The sequence below is a fragment of the Acomys minous genome, assembly GCF_964271855.1.
Source record: "Acomys minous genome assembly, chromosome: 4".
NCBI classification, from domain to species: Eukaryota; Metazoa; Chordata; class Mammalia; order Rodentia; family Muridae; genus Acomys; species Acomys minous.
In genome coordinates, this window is record NC_140486.1 from 100,935,537 (window position 1) to 100,953,984 (window position 18,448).

An 18,448-nucleotide genomic window follows, 5' to 3' on the forward strand; every position below is an offset into this window, starting at 1 on the left:
GTCCCCTGTCAGCCTTGCCCAGGCTCTAGTGTGGAAGCCGTGCTACGAACACCAGCAGATGTCCGAGAGGTTGGAGGGAGGAAGCTAGATTAGAATTCGGGGGTCCATGAGAGTGCGTTTACGTGCAGCACCCCAAGCTTGGTGGCTTGCCCTTGTGTACTCTCTCAGCGGGGAGAGCTTCTTCTCCCACTATGGTCCTTGTCCCCCACACCCAGTTCTTGTCTTCTGAGTGGCTGAGTGGCCAGGGCGTGGGGCGGAATGAGGAGGGAAGGAATGTCTCCCGAGGCTGCCGCCGCCAGACCGACCCATTGTTTCTCATTTCGGAGAAGTTTGCATTTTTAACAAGAACACTTGGCAATTTGAAGGGATTTTTTAATGCCTCACCCTCTCTCCCTGGTGCAGATTCGATGCGCTGATAAATGTAAAAAAATGTCTCATGCGTTCTGGAGTGCCAAGAGAATCAAAGGTAGAATAATTAAGGACCAGGACCAGAAGGACTAGGTGGGGCCAGCCTGAGGGAAGGAAGGAGAGCAGAGGGCCAGGGTCTGAACAGGGAAGCCTGGGGTAGCAGGTGGGTTCAGAGGACCGGCAGGGCAGACAAGGGAGGGGCCCTGGCTGCCTCTGCAGTCCTCACCCCCCTGATCTACTTCCCTAGCAGGGGATGGGGCCCACAGGACCTTGAGCCAGTTAAAAGGTCAGCTGGCCTTATCAGGACAGAGGGACTCCTATTTGCAGGCAGAGAAGCTGGCCCTCTGCCCATAGAGGGGCATATCAGAGCTCTGCTGCCCCTTCCCTTGCCTGGCCTGACTGAGCCTAGGCTGGGACAGTTGCCAGGAAATAGATGCCCTGCACTCTGTCTGTGTGCTCCTTGCTGCCTGCCCCTAGACTACAGCCCTGCTGGGCCTGGAGACCCCCAGGGCTAACCTTGAACATGTACTGTGGTCCAGTCCTGTCTCTGTCTGGGGCCCTCCTGAGGGATGTCCTCTATCCTGGCTCCCAGAGGAAAAGGGCTATGTTTGTGGCTAATGGTCAAAAGAAGGAAGCAGGACTGCTTGTCCCCTCAGTTGTGAGGGAACATGTGGTTCATCTGTGCTTAGGCTGGAAGCGGGAGACGGTGAAGGATGAGAGGAAAGAGATGGGTGCCCATATTGGAAGTGGGTCTGTCCAGGGAGAAAGACATACCTGACACCTCAGACCCTTCCTGGGCCTCTTATTGTCTTAGCTGTCTTGAATAACCATAAGAAGGCACTACAGGTGGGCCTCAGTGACAGAAATGGGTTCTCATGGTTCTGGGACTGGACTCTGAGACCAGGGCTGGTGTCCCTGAGGCCTGCCCCTTCAGCATGTAGACCCTGTCTCATTGCCCTGTGTCCGCATGCATCTCCCTCTGTGTGTCTGTATCCTAGTCTCGTCTGTATCTACGGACCATATGCATCCTGGAGTAGGACCTGTCTTAGTGGCTTCCTTTTGCTGTAGCAACCTCTTTCTTCATGTAGCTGTTGCACTCTGCAGCCTGTGGCCCAGAGGGGGATGTCTCAACTCTGGGCTCCTGACAGGGGAGAGGTGAGGGGTCCTGGGTTGTGGTGAGGGCTGTCTGGCCCCTGCTGCCCTCCTTCTCAAAGCTGCCCCCACCTCCTTCTGAGTTGCTGTGGAGTCTGCCAGCTTGGCCTTGGCTGACACCACAGTTTTAGGCTCCAGGAGTCCCATTAGCTCCTTGGCTCGAGTCCTGAGCCCCATGCCCAGGTCCCAGCACCCCTTGGCTACGGGCAAGGCTTTGTTTTTTTGCCTATGCTGCACAGAGCACTGTTCAAATTCTTCCAGAGCATTCCAAGACACCACTCTCTGAAACAAGTTCCAGTAGCAGGGTGGGGCCGGCCTCTGTTCCTTCTGAGGAGCCGAGGAGCTGGGAAACCGAGCTGTCCCAGTGCCCTCCACTTGCTGTCCTCTGACTCCTTGGCCATGAAGCTGTTGAGAGTGAGGATGGTGCTGGGTAAATGGAGGATGGGAGCAGATTCTCAGAGTGGAAGCCAAGGTGAAGGGAGAAGAATGTTTGTCCCAGGCCTACTGGGGGTGGCAAGGATGCTGATATTCACTGCTTCTGGGTTTTGCTTGTGAGGTACCCAGCTGAACCAGGGCAGGTGGTTTGGTTTGATGTCCAAGCTTCTAGGCACTCTGGGCTCCGAGGAGAGCCATGTATTTTCTTAGGGGAGAGTTCTAATCCCCTTTAGTTCTTCTGTCTCAGCTGGAAAGAGTCCCTTGTCCACAGCCAGGGGTCCCTGGTCTGGATGACTATGGAGGTCAGCTTGTCCAAGGATTGACTACTACTACTACTTCTTCTTCTTCTTCTTCTTCTCCTTCTTCTTCTTCTTCTTCTTCTTCTTCTTCTTCTTCTTCTTCTTCTTCTTCTTCTCCTTCTTTTTCTTCTTCTTCTTCTTCTTCTTCTTCTTCTTCTTCTTCTTCTTCTTCTTCTTCTTCTTCTTCTTCTTCTTCTTCTTCTTCTTCTTTTAAGAGAGAGATGGGGGAGAATGGAGAGAGGGAAAGATACTGCAAATAGGCAGCAAGTGAGGAGAGAGGCCCAGAGGAATGATGACACAGAGAGATAGAGAGGAAGATCTGGGCCAACCTGGTCTAGGAGGCCTGAGACTTGGGTCCTGGGCATCCATGGAAATCCCTTCCTGCGGGTCTTTAGTTTTAGTCCCTGTAGAAGTAGGATGTAGGAAGAGACAGCATTTCTTATTTTGAGCACAACCAGTGTTTCCTTTGGGGGTTTAGGAGAGGCTGAGATGGTCCTGCCTTCTCAGCTCTTTAGTCCCAGAGGTAAAGAAAAGGCAGAGTGCTTATGTCAGCCAGCATCGGTGTGGTGCCTAGAGTCAGGTGGTCGGTCCATGAGCTGTGATCCTTGGCGAAGCCGTTGTGCCTCTCTGAGACCCTGTCTGTAAAATAGGCAATGCAGCAGGACTTTCCACCTCGAGGTGGTATTCAGAATCAGGGAGGGTCAATGCCGGAAGTTCAGTGTTCGCTCTGTTGGCAGGGCCTGTGTCTGTGGTGACAGTGCTGGAATAAACCAGACAAAGATGGGCTTGCATGAGTCCTGCCCTCTTCAGAGGCCTGTCCCTCTGCTCTCTGGAACTATGTACATCTGGGCTCTGACCCACTCACTCTTACTCATAACATTTGACACAGGAGACAGGGGTTCTCTGTGTAGCCCTGGCTGTCCTAGAACCCACTTTGTAGACCCCACCAGCAGCTTTTGCCCATCCAACTTAGAGCAGCAGCACAGAGCGGAGGAAGCTATGCCTCTGAGATTCTGTGTCTTCTGTGTTCTTCTCTTAAGCCCCGAGAGGTGTGTGGGTTGAGCACAGGCGTTGGGTATCCGGGGAGTAGGAGTCTCTTGGATCACCGCAGTGTGGCAGAGGGAGAGATGTGCACCCTGGGAATTGGGCCCTGGACACCCTATCAAGGCATCTGCAGATCTTGCTTCCTAAAACTTCTCATTGAGATGCAGGAAATGCTTGTGAGGGACTGATTTCCCGTGACCCCAGAAAATGCAAGGGGTGAGCCTGAGGGTCTGAGTGGTGGTTCTGCCACCTGCATGCCCAGGCTGCCGTAGGGAATGAGTTTTCGAGATTGTGTGTTGAGCGCCTGGGGTTCAGCCTCAAGCTGGCTGGTTTTGTGTTTGTTTTTGAGTGAAGGCCCCTATAGGTGGCTTATGTTACCTTGACACTGATTGTGTTGCCCAGGCTAACCTGATAGAAAGAGCTTATAGAAGGAAGGATTTTTTGGCTCATAGTTTCATCCGTCCATCATGATGGGGAAGGCGTGGCTGGAAAATGGCTGGTCCAAGGCATCAGGACTGGAGAAGAGTGTGGAGTGGGAGAGGAGCCACCCATGGTGATGGAGCCAGAGGCTGAGACTGCTGGATCCAGGGGTGGCATCACTTCCAAAACCCCACCTCTAGCAGCCAGCTTCCTAGACATGTCCTGTTGCTAAATGCCTTCAAAGTAGCCCCACAAGCTGGGAACCAAGACGTTTAAGACATGAGAATGCGGGGACATTTGAGATTCAAACTCTAACACCCAGGCTAGTGTGAGGCAGAGGTACCCTACCTTGGCCTCCCAAGTGCTGCATCACCAGACTGGACTCTCAAGCTGGATTGTGGTAGGAAATCTTTACTGGATACTGGGGAGGCCAGCTTTTCTGGGCTATGACCTCAAGGTAGGTAGGAGAAGTGAGTTCAAAGCTGTTGATGGATGCCTCTGTCCTTGATATGTCTGTGGGATGGACCTAGATTGAGTAGGAAGGTCTGAGTGAGCCACCTTGTAAAATTTCTGATCAACCATAGCAGGGAGAACTGACCATGTCTTCCCATGCCCCGTTGGCCAGAGAGACACTAAGGCATGAGGGTTGGGTCTCAGTGTGGGATATCTGTAGTGACGTTGACATGCATATGCATGAAATGGCTGCTGGGAGGATGCTGGATTCCTCCTCCATCCTCCTCAAAGGAGGAGTCTTCTCTAATATGCTGGACCAATCAGTGGATTCAAATACAAGGTTAGTGTGACCTTGTGGTTAGAAGGCACAATCCCCACGACCCAGCATCTGCCAGCCACCTGCCTAGCATAGCTCTCTGTGGGCTGGGGCTGTCCCAATGCCCTTGGTCCCTCAGCTGGCCTGCCCTGCACTGCTGCTGGCAGGCTTGGGCAGCAGTCTGTGTCCGGAGCACGTGGGAAACTGATCCCTTCCCCTGCTGAATGAGTCTTTGGTCTCCCAATCTCTCCCATCGGGTGGAGGTGGAAGACTGGAGCCATACTCTGAGTGGTGCCAAGCTTGCTGCCAGCAGCCCAGTGCCCAGATGGAGCTTGGGGACAAGGAACATTTACTCTGTCCCCTCAGATCCCGCTCCCCTTCCTCTACTCCATACCCAGAGATGAATCAATGGAAGTTAGCCAGCCCCAGCCCAGGGTACCGTCTCCAGTTGTACCCAAGAAATGGAATTTAAGTTCCCATTGATGGCATGCTTTTCTGACCCACCATCCTCCCCTGCTCCATCTTTCCTTCTGCCTTCTCCTCCTTCGATCCTGCCATCCCTCCCTCCTTTCCCTGCCTCTTTTCTCCCAATTCTTAATCAATCTCTTACTATAAGTGGTGGGTACCAAGTTAGTCCTAAGGGTTGGAAAGCCATGCCTGTGATGCTCTGAGATAGGGACAGGGGTGTCACATAAGTTTCCTAGCCACTCTGACATACAACCAAGTGGGGAAGGGTCCTGACCAGGTGCTAACCTCTGACTCAAAGCAGCTGGCTTTAAAGGGACAGCTTGTGCCTGGGGCCTGGCAATGGATGGAATCGTTTCTCAGATTTAAAAGGCAGAGACACTGGTCAAAGTCTATAAAGCTAAGGCTAGGAAAAGCACTCAAGGCCAAGGCGTGGCAGCTGAAGCAGGAAGAAAACCTTTTTAGAAATAGAAGTTAAAAGCAATCACAACAGCCTGGCTATCCTGACGGCTGGGTGTTTGGTGGATGCTCCATAGATGTGTGAGAGGTAAGGGTTCTAGGACAAGGGGGCGGGGCCAGAGGCCTGTGCTGCTGAGGGTGTGTCCCTGTTTGCTGGAGTCCCTCAGCCATGCCTGGGCCTGGTTCTCATTGCCTCCCTGCTGTTGAAGGTATGGGGAAAGGAGGGGGCTTTCCCCCCTTTGTTTTCAGTTTTTCAGAGACCCCATTTCTAGGAGACTAAGAGACGGATCATGCTGCAGTGGAGCCTGCCCTGGCCTCTTGACTGGTAGACTCCATCTAACAAGCAAACAGCACCTACAGTCCTATGGCTCTGGGGCCTCAGATTTCCCTGGGCAGTGGCAGCTGTTACTACCCAGCTCTAGTGGCCTTGACCTGCAGGAGGGGCTTCAGTCTGCCTTTGAATCCAGCCGCTCAGTGGGGAGGGTGCCCTTCTTCTCTCTCTATCCTGAATGTTCACTTGGGGCTGCACTGAGGCATGATGTGGAGTGCTCTCCTGCCTTGCTGGTGAGCACTTCCGCAGCTGACCCTCCTGTCCTGCTCTGGGCACTTCTCCCCATCTCAGCAGCTTCATGAAGGAGCTTCTCTGTGCTGGGGTCCTCCCTGGGGCTTTTCATGCCGCAAAGCCCTGCCCTTCCTGCCTCGGAACTCCACCCTGAGGTGGGGGGAGTGGAAGGGGGGTTGGGGGGGGGGAGTGGGGGCCAGGGGCAGTCCTGCTTTCTGTCCCACTGACAGTTTGGGGTCTGTTTTAGGCAAATTGTTTCAAGGGATCTAGGCCTGGCAGAAGATCAGTCCTTTCCCTGGATGCCATCCCTCCCTCCGCTCCCCAGGATGCCCATGGGTGATTTATCTCTTCTAAGTCCCTTTCCTTTCCACACCCCTCACTGCCAGACCTCCCAAAGCCCTGTGAAGCTTTTGGGCGTCAGCAACAGGCTGGCTCTACCAAGAATACAGAAGTGCCACCAGTGTCCTGCGGAGGGAAGGACCCAGTCTCAGGAGGGGTGGTCCCTAGGCAGGCCGGGCCTGGAGGGTAGGAGCGTGGGGATTTGGACTGCTCCAGTCAAGTCCTTGAGCCCATTGGGCTGAGTGGGGGAGGGGTGGGCACAGATCGCCATGGCCCCTGGGTTCCTCAGTCATCTTGCCCCTTTACTTCCTAAGTATTTGTCGAATGCCTATGAAATGTCAGCCCCTTGGTTTCCCAGATGCTGAGGACAGGGCTGTGTGAAGAAAACAAGACTCCAGGGTTTCTATTTTGGTGGAAGAAGGCAGATGGTTAAAAAAAAAAAAAAAAAAGGCGTTGAGGCAGTGGCTCAATTGGGTAACCCTTGAGGATATGCATTTGGTTCCCAGGACCCATGAACATGTCCGCCATGATGGTGGCATGTGTTTGTTGTCCTAGCATGTCGAGGCAGAGATAGGAGGATCCCTGAGGCTTGCTTGCTAGCCAGCTCAGCCTACTTGATGAGTCTAAAAAACAAAACAAAACAAAACAAACAAGTTATCAACACCAACACTAGACCAAAAAAAAAAAAAAGTGGACAGAGCCTATGGTCCAACATCCCAGATTGTCCTCTGACCTCCCCACGCCTGCACACATAGATGAACACATGAATACGTGCACACATACAAAATTAAAGGCACAGGATAAGAACGTATCTGAGTATGTTATGAGACAAGAGAAACTTGGACTTTGCTCTTGAAAGGCCGATTGGGATAGGCAGCCAGCATGGCGATTGAAAATTTCAAAACCAGGGATTACCAACCTGGGTCTCTCTGAGGAGACAGCAAAGACTTGAAGAGGATTGAGCTGCCCAGGTATATAACTGGGAAAGAACATTCCAGGTAGTGGGGAGAGCAAATGCAGAGATCCTGGGGCAAGAGCCAGGATGCTTGGGAATCATTGGGGGGGGGCGGGGTGCAGTGTGGAAATGGATAAGAGTGTGCTGTGATAGGAGAAAGGCCCCATGTAGTGAAGGCCAGGTCACTTGGGTGTAGTAGCCATTGTGAGGATTATAATGACTTTTGCCCAGAAAATGGTAGATGAAGAAGATCTTTCCAAATAGCACATGAAGAAGCGCCTCTTTTTTTTTTTTTAAGCTGCATAATATCCCACCATACGTATGTGCCATATTTTATTCGTTAGTATTTTCTTTAAAACCTGTATTTATGTAACAGGTCTTTTAGGTTATTTCCAATCTGCCTTTTCTGTTTCTAGAAAATGCTATTATGGATCATCTTGGGATATTCTGTTTTTATTTGTGCAACTCATAGGACACATCTTTCAGGGTGTCAGGCACTGATGGGTTGGCCTCCTCAGGGCCTGTGCTAATTGCCACTTGCTGCCAGAAGGCAATCTGCTCCCACCTCTCTGTGTGCTTCTCCCGGGTGAGATACTGTAGGACAGCCAAGACTGCCTTTGCTCACTTTCCTGTGAGCCAGGTTGTTTTGCCTCTGTTTCATAGATGAAGCAACAATCACAGAGAGATTGAGGTTCCCTACCAGTGTTTGCACAGCCAGATGAGGGGCGGAGCCTGAGTTCTGGTCCCCACTGTTCATCATCCAGGCACTTCTGGTCTCTTCACATGACTAAAAGTCTGGAGGAACCCTCCCTTCCTTCCCATGCAGCTTTGATGTTGAAAACTCCAGGACCTGAGTTCAAACAGCAAGCCTGCCCTGTCAAAGGACTGCTGTGCTTGCCTGCATCCTGGAGATCCTTGCAGACCAGGGGCAGGGCGGGAGAGGCCAGCCTGGGCAAGCTGGAGTCACAGCTTGTCCCCTCCCATTACCAGCCCCAGAGGGGTAGCTTGGGAGTCTGCTAGAAGGGGAGGAGGGTTGGTGGCTAATTCTGCTGTAGTGGGGGTGGGGGGGGAGCTGCTGCCACTGCAGGGTCAGCTTGCTTAGAGATTAAGTTTCAGCATTTCTCAGATGAAAACAAATCGGCCTCTTTATTGCTCTGCCTGGCCCTTTGGGACCACTCTCGGCTGGTGCATATTTACAGACTTCCTGTAAGTCGCTGGTTATGTCCTAGCCCCAGGGCAGAAAATAGCCTCAGATGAGTGAGCCTTTAGTCAATGGCAGTGGCAGGACCAACAGGAGAGGAGAAACAGGTGTCCCAGCTGAACAGTGCCTGGCTGAACATCTTCCTAAGCTGGGCAGGCCTCCAGGAGTCTCCCACTGCTCGGAGAAACAGACCAAGGCCAGCCACAGTCACCCTTTGGTACCGTTGCCTGTGATTCCCCGTCTGCTGCTATTGCTCTCTGATAACACGTGGCTGAGCGAGGCTCCTCTATTGTATCGGTGGATGGTTAGAGAGAGGAAGGCAGAGGTGGGCGTGGAATTTAGCTGTAGGTAGGGGATGGAGGTCTGATAACTGGGAGGACTCTATTGTAGTTGCAAGGTAAGAAGGATGGCTCATTTTTGTTTCTGTTTTTGTTGTTGGTGTTGTTTTTGTTTTGCTTTGAGATAGGGGTTCTCTGTGTGGCTCTGACTGTCTTAGAACTTGCTCTTTAGACCAAGCTGGTTTTGAATGCAGCCGTCTGCCTGCTTCTGCCTCCTGAGTTCTGGGATTAAAGGGATACACCACTATTGCCAAGCTTCAGGATGGCTTTTCTTGAACTTGGGATGAAGTTTTCGACCCATGTGCCCATGTGGATGACATGAGTGATGGTGGCTAGTTTCTCTGAAGAAACAGGGCGACTTACAGAGTTCCCCATCAAGACTCACTTTCTTTGTAAAGAGGACGTAGTGACTTCTACCCGACTCCCTGTTCCTTCTCCCCCTCTTTTCTTGAAACTATTGGCATCCAAAGCCTCTCCCACAGGGACACAGGTTTCCGAGGGCAGATGCCCTCCAGCCCTGCTGCCTCTGGCTGGATTCTTCTTGTCTGGTGAGCAGAGGCAAAGCTGGCTGAAGGTGAGGCCCTGACTCCTCACAGCCCCATTTCTTGTCTTGACAGCTGTCACCAACACTTGTCTGAGGCTTTTACTGTATGTTGCTTTGATTGCTTGGGGGGAAAAAAAAGTCAGCATCAAGCATTCTTTGATGTTAGTTGTGTTGGCCGCCCCCCCCACCCCCAACCCCCAGGCCAGTGAGGTCAGACTTCGATATGAAAGCAAAAGCTTTCCTCAGATCTTCCCTCTCCCTTCCTCCCTCCTAACCCCCTCTGACTGAACAAAGGTTGGGAACCACTGGGTCCCCACAGGTGCTCCCTGTAGGATGCCAAGGCGGGAAGGACCAGGGCTGGACCAGGCGGGCTATCTCCCATCCCAGGGAAGGTTCCCTGTGGGGAGGAGGGCTTGCGAGTCAGGGGAGGTCATTTCACTCATCACAGAAGGGAACTGCCTGGCTTAAAAGAAAAAACAACCATCTGTGTGTACTACCAGCCCACACTCACTCATGTAAAAACTCCGCAGACTCCCTCAACTCAATGCCCTGTTGTACACTGAACCCCTGGATGACTCTGCAAACATCATTTTGTAGAGAACTCCATGGACCACTCCACAGAGCCCCCTCTAGTGTGACAAACCCTGTGTGCTTCCAACCCTAGCAGTGGGAGCTTCATTCTAAAGGCACATGGCCCCTCTGCCCCCCAGTGCATCTGTAGTGCTGGGAGCCTGTGCCATTTTGGGTGAAAATTGACTCACTCATGAAGGCAGATCCCTAGGTGACTGTGAGCTGCTCAGAGGTGGTGCCATGTGGTCCCATCGAACCCATCACCCTCCTTGGAATGCATGCAGTTCCCAGGGACCCCAATACACCCAGTTGCTGGTGTATGAGTGAGCGGTTCTGAGATGTCATGTGGTCTCGTCTGTCTTCATTGCTTACTGTTGGTGCCTCTGAGCCATGTTTGCCTGCCTCCTTGTCTCCTTTCTGCTGCTCCACTGTCTTGGAGAGCAGAAAGAGTATGTGGACAGGATCGTCTTGAGCTAGCCCCTCAGCTGCTGCATTAGGCAGGCAGGTATGGAGGCCAGCGAGAGACACAGGGTGTAGCACAGACACCTGGTGAGTGACTATAGGCGTTGATTCATTCTCCTTTGCTCCATAAACTCATCCATCCTTCTCTGCCTTCTCCACCTTTCCAGGTAAGGACGTTTCTGAAGCGTGTTTGTGCTGGGAGCAGTGGGGTGAAGGGGGGCAGGAGGGCCATGGTGGATATCCCTCTGTCTTTCATCTAGTGCACACATCTGCCTGGGAGTTGACGGTCCCCTTCCTGCATAATCTTGTCCTGTTCTCAGGGAACAGATCCCAAAATGGCTATGCCTGCTGCCTTCCTGGAATAGGTGTGGAGATCCCCCAGAAGGCTGGCTTCCTACAACTTGCTCCGCCCCTGTAGCTCTGAGCTGTCCTTCTTCAGGTCTTCTGTTCTGGGGGATGGGGGAGTAATCCCAGGGCATTCTGGGAACATGTTTCTAACACACACACACACACACACACACACACACACACACACGCGCACGCACATGCTCAAGTGCACACATACTGTGCACACTCACAATCACACACTCCTGTACACACACAGGTGCGCACACACACACATGTACACACCCCTACATGCACACATACACCATGTCACTGCTATAGCCAACTCAGGCAAGCAGCCTCCTTTCCTTCTTTCTCAGCGTCCCTCCTCCTCCCTCTAGTTGCACCTTTAGCACCTTGGCACCACGTCTGTCATGGGGTGAGGAATACTTCTTCCTGCCCCCACCCCTCTGACTATGCCTGCTGCCTCCTTGATGATCCAGGGTTCTCCCTAAGACAAGAAATCTTAGAGCCCTGTGCTCTCCTCTGTGAATTTTGCCACGCTGGGAACTAAGCCAGCCAAGATCGTGTAGTAAGTGGCTGAATTGGAGTCCAGTCTGTTAGGAACTCAGTTTCCCCTCCCTGCACCTACCTCTGTCTATCTAACTCAGGTCTACCTGTTATATGCCAATGGCATTTCTTCCAGATATAACCCACAATGTTTCTGGCTACTTGTTCCCTGGGTAACTACCACCTGCTGCTGCACACCCCCACCCTAATCTCTGCCAGATTTCCCTCAAGGACCCACTCACAGGCCATGAAGTAGCCTTCCTGGCTTCTGTTTCCTGTTTCTGTTCTAACCCCAAGACTGCCAGCAGTCAAAACACACAGTCATTTTGTCCATTAAGAACAAGGGCCGTGGGCTGAACTGAAAATTTAGTTGGCAAAGTGCAAGCATGGAGACCCCAGTTCTGTCCTAGTACCCATGCACAAAGCCAGGTGTGGCGGATAGGTGTTTGTAATCCCAGGAGGATCCCTGGGGCTCAATGGATAGACTTTAACCTATTTGGTGAAGTCCCAGTAAGGGACTCTGTCTCAAAAAGGAAGAAGACAGTGCCTAGGGAAGACTCCCGAGGCTGACCTCTGACACAGGCACACAGGCACACAAGTACATGCTCACTCTCACAAAGGCATACCTGTGCACACATAGAGAAAGAGACAATAACTCTGAAGAAGAGCCAAGAGTCAGGCCTGGGGAGATGCTTTTCACCTGCTAGCAAAAAGAGAGAAGGGTTAGGCAGGAACAGGAAGCAGAGCAGTGAGAAGGGACTGAGCCTGTCAAAGTTGTGGCCATGGCAACCTGAACTCCCTTCCCCCCAGATAAGGACACTGCTGGGCTTAAGCTGTCTCAGGGAGGAAGGATAAAGAAGTTTCTGGAGCTGCAGGCTGGGGCAGTTCTTGGACCTGCAGGCTGGAGCTTCTTCTCCAACGAGGAGTGGCCATTGTGTGGACCAGCTGGAGATGCTTGTGGCTCTTATGTTCTGGAACTCCTAGGACCCACAAACCACCTCTCTCTGGGTGTGTGTCCTGGATCTGGCAGCCAGGGTAACTTCCTTCCGGGAGCCAGTGGCCCTGAGTTGTGATCTTGGCTCTGACTCTAACCATCTGTGGGGACTTCTGCTTCCCAGAGTTGGATGGATGGGATCGGGTGGACCAGTAGCTGAACTCAGCATGTCCCCTGGGCTGACTGTGTTGTGATTCTAGGAAAGAGCTTGGGATGGCTGCCCATGGCAGCAACGTATCTGTGGACTCGATGAATCCTGGGCACCTGGAAGCAGCCAGAGGTCTCTGGGTCCACCTCTCTGCCTCTAGAGTCTACCACACTCAGGACGGTCTCATGGATGCAGGGAATGCTGGCCGCTTCAGATGTCAGAGCAGAGCTGTACTGAGTAGCTTCATTGTTTCAATGACATCACATTCTCCAGGGGCTTCCATTGCCTTCTGAAGGCCACCCTGATGGGGTCAGTGTTGGCATTTGCTGTTGTATTTGATGTTTCCCTGCACTGTGCATGGGCAAGGCTGCTGGATTTGTTATGAACTGACTTTAGGAGTACCTATGGTACTTAGAAAAGGGTAACCAGGCATGGTGGTGCACATCTGTAATCCGGGCCCTTTAGGAGGTAGAAGCAGGAGGATCAGGAGTTCAAGGCCATCTTCTGCTACAAAGTGAGTTCAAGACCAGCCTGGGCCACATAAGATCCGTTATCAACAGATTTCTTTTTAAAAATCAAAGGAAAAGAAAAATGTGTATAATTCATATAGCAACTCTGTGATCTCATGGGATTTGGTGCTCAGAACTGGTTTAAGTTAAATTTATTTTAGTAATTCACAAAATACTACAGATGGTGTTCAGATGGGCAAATGAAATCAAATTGGGCTGCTGCTATTGTTTGCTGGGCTGGGTGGGGATAGCCATGTCGGTGGGGACACCTTAATCCTCTCAGGAGCCTGGGCTTTGTTGGTTAGGTCTAGAAGGTTCTGTGGCGACAAAAGGGCCATTGCAGTCATCCCTATAGAGTATGGTCTCTATCGGTTTGGAGTTCAAGATATGGGGCATTTTTTTCTAGTTCCACCTCCCTCATATTTTCTCTGTATTCTTAGATAGCAGATGCGGTGAGAGGCAAGAAAGGAGCTAGTGTGTGATGACCGGTGCACAGTGGGAGCTGGAGAGTCCCTTGCTTTTCTCTAGTAGGTTGTCTCCATCCTGAGCTGGAAGGGCAGGTGCAAAGTTGCTACAGCCTTGAGCTGTGGAAGCACCTAAATGTCACAAGGCAATGGGGGCCAAGGGAGGACAGAGGAGGAATCATCCAGGCTCGAAACAAAGTCCCCACTGGCTTGGGGAACTGTGTTGGAAACTTCAGCTGAGGTCCAACTAAGTCATGAACAACACCGAAGGACCGGTCGTCCTGGCGGCTGTCCTCTGGGGATTTCACCTTTTAGGGCAAGCCAAGCTTGTGGTGAGAACTTCCAGGCACCTGCCTGTGTGTTGCTGAGTGGTTGGCCACACATCTGCCTGGCTGAGGAGGACAGTGGGCGTCCTGAACCCTGGAAAAGTGCTCCTGCTGCTTGTGGCTGCCACAGATGGCAAGAAACAGAACTAGTAGCCAGGAGGCTGCAGACGCTCCAGGCGGCTGTAGACACTCCAGTCAGACATCCACCCGCATTCTGAGCAACCTCACTCAGTCTGTGTCAAGGTTCCTGGGCCAGAAGCCAAAGCTGTTTGAGACTTCTGCCCCGCCCCCGCCCCCTCCCCGCCTTCCCAGAGTTCTGTCCAGTGGCACCCAGGCCCTCTTTGGGACACACAGGGCCTTTTCTTTTTCTTCTTCTAAGCCATGGAAGTGTCCTGGCTCCTACACTCTGCCTGGAGGTGGCGGGAGTAGGGGTGGGGACGGGAGGGGCGGGGAGGGGGGGAGGAAACCCTTTTCACCTTATTGCTCAGCAGCTGGAAAATTGTTGTCATCTGCTTTGCCTTCCATTTGCTGGGAGTGGGGAAAATGTGGAAAATTTGGGGAAAGAAATCTTGGTCACTCACAGAATGCTCCTTTCTCCCGGGGTCTGGTAGCCCTGCCCATCTCTCTCCCTCGGTCCCTCTGGACTCCCTTTGCTCTGGAGTCTCTCCCCTTGTTTGGGAGCTGCCCTTGGTTGGGAACTGGGACTTTGCTGGCCTGGGCTGGGAGGCTGGAGTCCAACCCCTGTGCCGGGGCAGGTTGAGCTGGGGTTGAGGTTGGGGCTGGGTTGGGACTCGAGCAGAGCAGGGCTCGGCTGGAGGGGAAGCCACTGTGATGTCATTCAAGAGCTGCATAACTGCAGGATGATAAGTGAAGCCCAGGGGACCCAGCTGGCTGGGATTACAGACAGAGTTTGATCCCACTGGTTTTCTACAAGCCAGAGTGAGCTTGAGCCGAGAGGGGGAGAGAGCGAGCTAGAGCTGAGAGAGGGAGGGAGGGAGGGAGAGAGGGAGTGGTTGTGTGTGTGTGTGTGTGTGTGTGTGTGTGTGTGTGTGTGTGTCCAGGGCCAGTCGGCACTGGCTCCTCCCACTCCTGACAGTCCCAGGGAGTCTGAGGAGGACACTCAGCCTGAGAACTGTAGCCCGGCAGGAAATTACTTGAAACTTGAAGCAGAGGGGACAAATCAGAGGGTTCTCACAGCTTTTCTCCGTCTCTGCTCAGAGGGTAAGTGCAGTCCTGCAGCTATCCCTGTGTGTCTCCTGCGTTGGTCTCTGTTGGGCCTGGGGTTGGGGCCTTTTTGCCTGGAGCCCCCGAGTCTCTCTGATCCGATACGGGGAGGGTATGAGGCTATGCAGGGCCACCTCTGAGTGCACTGGGACATGCTTGTGTCAACCTTGCCTGCTGTCCCCTCCCAGAGGCGCTCACTAGGACACCATATGGTTATAGTGTTTGGTGGAAAGGGTAGCTGGGTGGAGGAGCATGGTGCATCTGAGTTCTCTGGTGTTTCTGGGCAAGGGTTCATCTTGAGTCAAATGGGGGGGGGGCAGAGAGAATTCCATAGGAACCCATCGTAGGTGGCCTGTGAAGTATTATTTGGGGCACACCCCTATTATGTAGACAAAACTGCGGGGTCCCCAGGGTTGACCCTAATGCTTCCATTCACTGCTTTCTCCCCATCTTCACTGGCAGAGCTCTAAGCCACTTGGCTGTTTCTCTGGCCAGGGCGTGCACTCCCCCCCCCAACCCCCCCTGTCTCTCAGTGCCCAGGCAGCATCCTGGCCTGGCAGAGGACTTCGTAGCTATTTTTACCATCCTGAATGTGCCTGGACTGGACTATCTGGGGCTCAAATAGGCGAGGGTGGGGAGCGGGTGCGCCAGGCCCTGGTTATAGCACCAGCCTGGGGAGTCGGGTACCAGGACTGCTGAGCTCCTTGGGACAGGACAGGTGGAGTCTGGCCAGGGAAATTCACATTTGTCCTGTGAACACGGGCTGATGTGTGACCAGGGTAGATCACTGGCGTTTTGGTAGGGTCCCTGCTTGGAAGGTTCAGAAATGAAGGTCACAGCCACCACCTCCCACTTCCTCCCTCTGGAGGGCAGGGCATGAATCCAACTGGAGTGGTTGGTGGGAACAGCACCTCAAGTCCTTCCTAAGCAAGGTGTGGGGACACTTCTGTCACCATCACTGTCCTGGACTCCGTATAATATATAGCCTTGGTTTCCTATCAGAGCTGGACAGCTGTCCTCTTCTTCCTCTCTGGTGCCACTCTGGTCTTCACCTTGAGCCATCACTCAGTCGGGAGCACGTGGACTCAGGTGTCAGTGTGAAACGTCCTTCCTTGTCAAGTGACCTCTAGCTCCCCTGAGCCTTTGGGAACCTCTGTCACCCTATAAAGTGGGGGGAATGGATCCTTGTGGGCCTTTCAGCTCTAAAAGCCCGAGGCTTGTAAAATGGCTCCTTTTTGCTCAGCCGACCTTGAGTCCATCCAGGTCTCGATTCAGCTACACCCGAGTCTAGAGCGGTGGAGCTAGGCAGGAGCTGTGGTTTTTTTCTCTCTCTCCTTTCAGAGTTGACTCTCCCTACTTTTCCCTAGCCAGAAGTCCAGATGTGCTGTCTCTGGACACTGGGATCTCCCACCTCCTCCCCTCCCACCCCTTCCCTTTGCTTCAGCAGGATGGGCTGGCGCCCCACCCTTCCTGCATCCATGGAGGTGGGCTTATGTGTGACCAGTGTGTACCACTGGTGAGGTTACTCACACACAGGACAGACATTGACCTGTGGAGAGACCACAGCAACCCAGCCTTGTCCCCCCACCCCACCCCCCACTGCTCGTTTTCTATAACCGTGAAGGGTTCCTTCAGATGCACTCTGTTCAGAGTGATAAAAACACAGGGGTTTCTTTTTGCCACCCATGGGGCCACCTGTCCTCTGCCTACAGGATCCTGAGGCCCCAAGCTTGCCTATATTACACCAGTGGGCGGCTCTCTGGACCATGCCTGTGCCTTCTTTTTCCTGTCTGCTAGGCTGTATCCCCTCTGTGGTTCCCTTCAGAGGTTTGGGTGTGGCCTTTCACCATCTCATTTTGCTGGTCTTTAGACCCCAGAGGATGCTCACCCTTCTATAGAAATTCCCAGAGCTCTCTGCAGCCTGAGCTGATGCCCTCCCAAATGGCTATAGTTGAGATTTTTACCCCAAGTAGAAGCCAGGCTGGCCACTGAGCCTAGGATGTCCCTGCCACCTAGGCCAAGCCACCTTAGGAGTCCCTGGAGTTGCTGGGCCATAGGTAATCCTTGGCCTCATCAGCCCTGTGAATTGATCAAAGCTGTTAGGGTACTCTGGGCAGGAAGCTTCTGGGTTCCCTAAAGGCTTTGCATCCAGTCTGTGTGGTCTCCTTCTGCACGGAGTTTGGATTCTTCACACTAGTCCCAGAAGCAGCACCCCGACTTTCAGATGAATGTGTCTTAACTTGGGGGCCATAGATGGACTATAAAGTGGTCACTTACTCCCTGAGTTATAGGCAACATGCATGGATATTTAAAATATATTCTAGAATTTCATCAGATACCCCCAAGATATCCTTGGCCTAGGAAAATTATTGCGCCCTGGCCTGTAGTGTCACTAGGGAGTTCCATGGGTTAGGTTCTGCCTAAGTCAGGACTTGGTCTACACTGTGAAATAGGAGGGATCCCCTGCTTCATGAGTACCTTTGCTGTGATGCTTTTAAGCAGGGTGCTTTGGGGATGGCTTGGTGTCCACCTTGAATCCCTGGTTGTCTACTGGGTTATATGTAAAGAAGGCGCTTGTTGGACTGGCAGGACTATCACAAACTTAGATGTAAGGCGAAGAGGACTATGGGAGTTGTGTTCTCCATAGAGATAGCCTGTAGGGTTACATTGAACCCCAAGAGGCCCTGTTCACATAGATCACAGATACCATCACATAGATCTGGGTACCGGGGCTAGAGAAACTAGAGGCGCAGCCATCAGTAATGGCCGTGCAGTGTGTGGTGGGGTTCACGGGGCATTGGAAATGGACCGTCCTACGGGAGGCTCCAAGGAAGTTGTTGCTGGGTGTGAAGGAGGAGACGGAGGTTTGTGCCAGTGGGGTCGGGAGCCTCAGGAGCAGAGCGAGGAAGGGCTTTTCAGGCGGGGAGGAACAGCATGTGCTGCCCGCCTCAAGAGAAGAGCACAGAAATAGCCTAGTAAGAATAGAGTGGAGGCTGTGTGGGGTGCTGAGGGCAGCAAAGAGGAGGATTCAAAAGGCAGGCGGAGCCAGACTGATAAAAGAGATCTGGTCTGCCCATCAGGAAGCGCTCTGGTAATGGGAGCTGTTGGAAAATGGAAAGCAGTGACCGGAGAGAGGCGAGCACAGCGTGCTTGGGTGTGCCGGACCTTGCTCCAGGAGCTTAGCTGTTGAATGCTGCCACTCAGCAAACGCTTGAGTAAGCATCCAGACCCTCACGGGCAGCTTGGAGGCCAATCCAGAGTGGCTTAAGTAGTTGATGCAAGCTGACTAGGCCCTTTTAAGGCGGGGGGCGGGGGCTGCTTTTCTGAGTGAAGGGCGTGCCTGGTGTGGAGGATAGAGGAAGGCATCCTTTCCCTCTGTGTCCACTTTAGAACCCCATCTCTGTGGCCCTCCTGGTCACTACCAGTTCCCCCTGATGGCTACCATATGGTACCCTTTCCATGTTCTC

At 52.8% G+C, this 18,448-nt stretch overlaps 1 protein-coding gene across 18 annotated transcripts in view; it reads left to right on the forward strand.

Moving 5' to 3' along the window:
- TNS1 (tensin 1) overlaps positions 1-18,448 on the forward strand; it is a 217,054-nt gene that overhangs the window by 147,746 nt on the left and 50,860 nt on the right. The window lies entirely within an intron of this gene.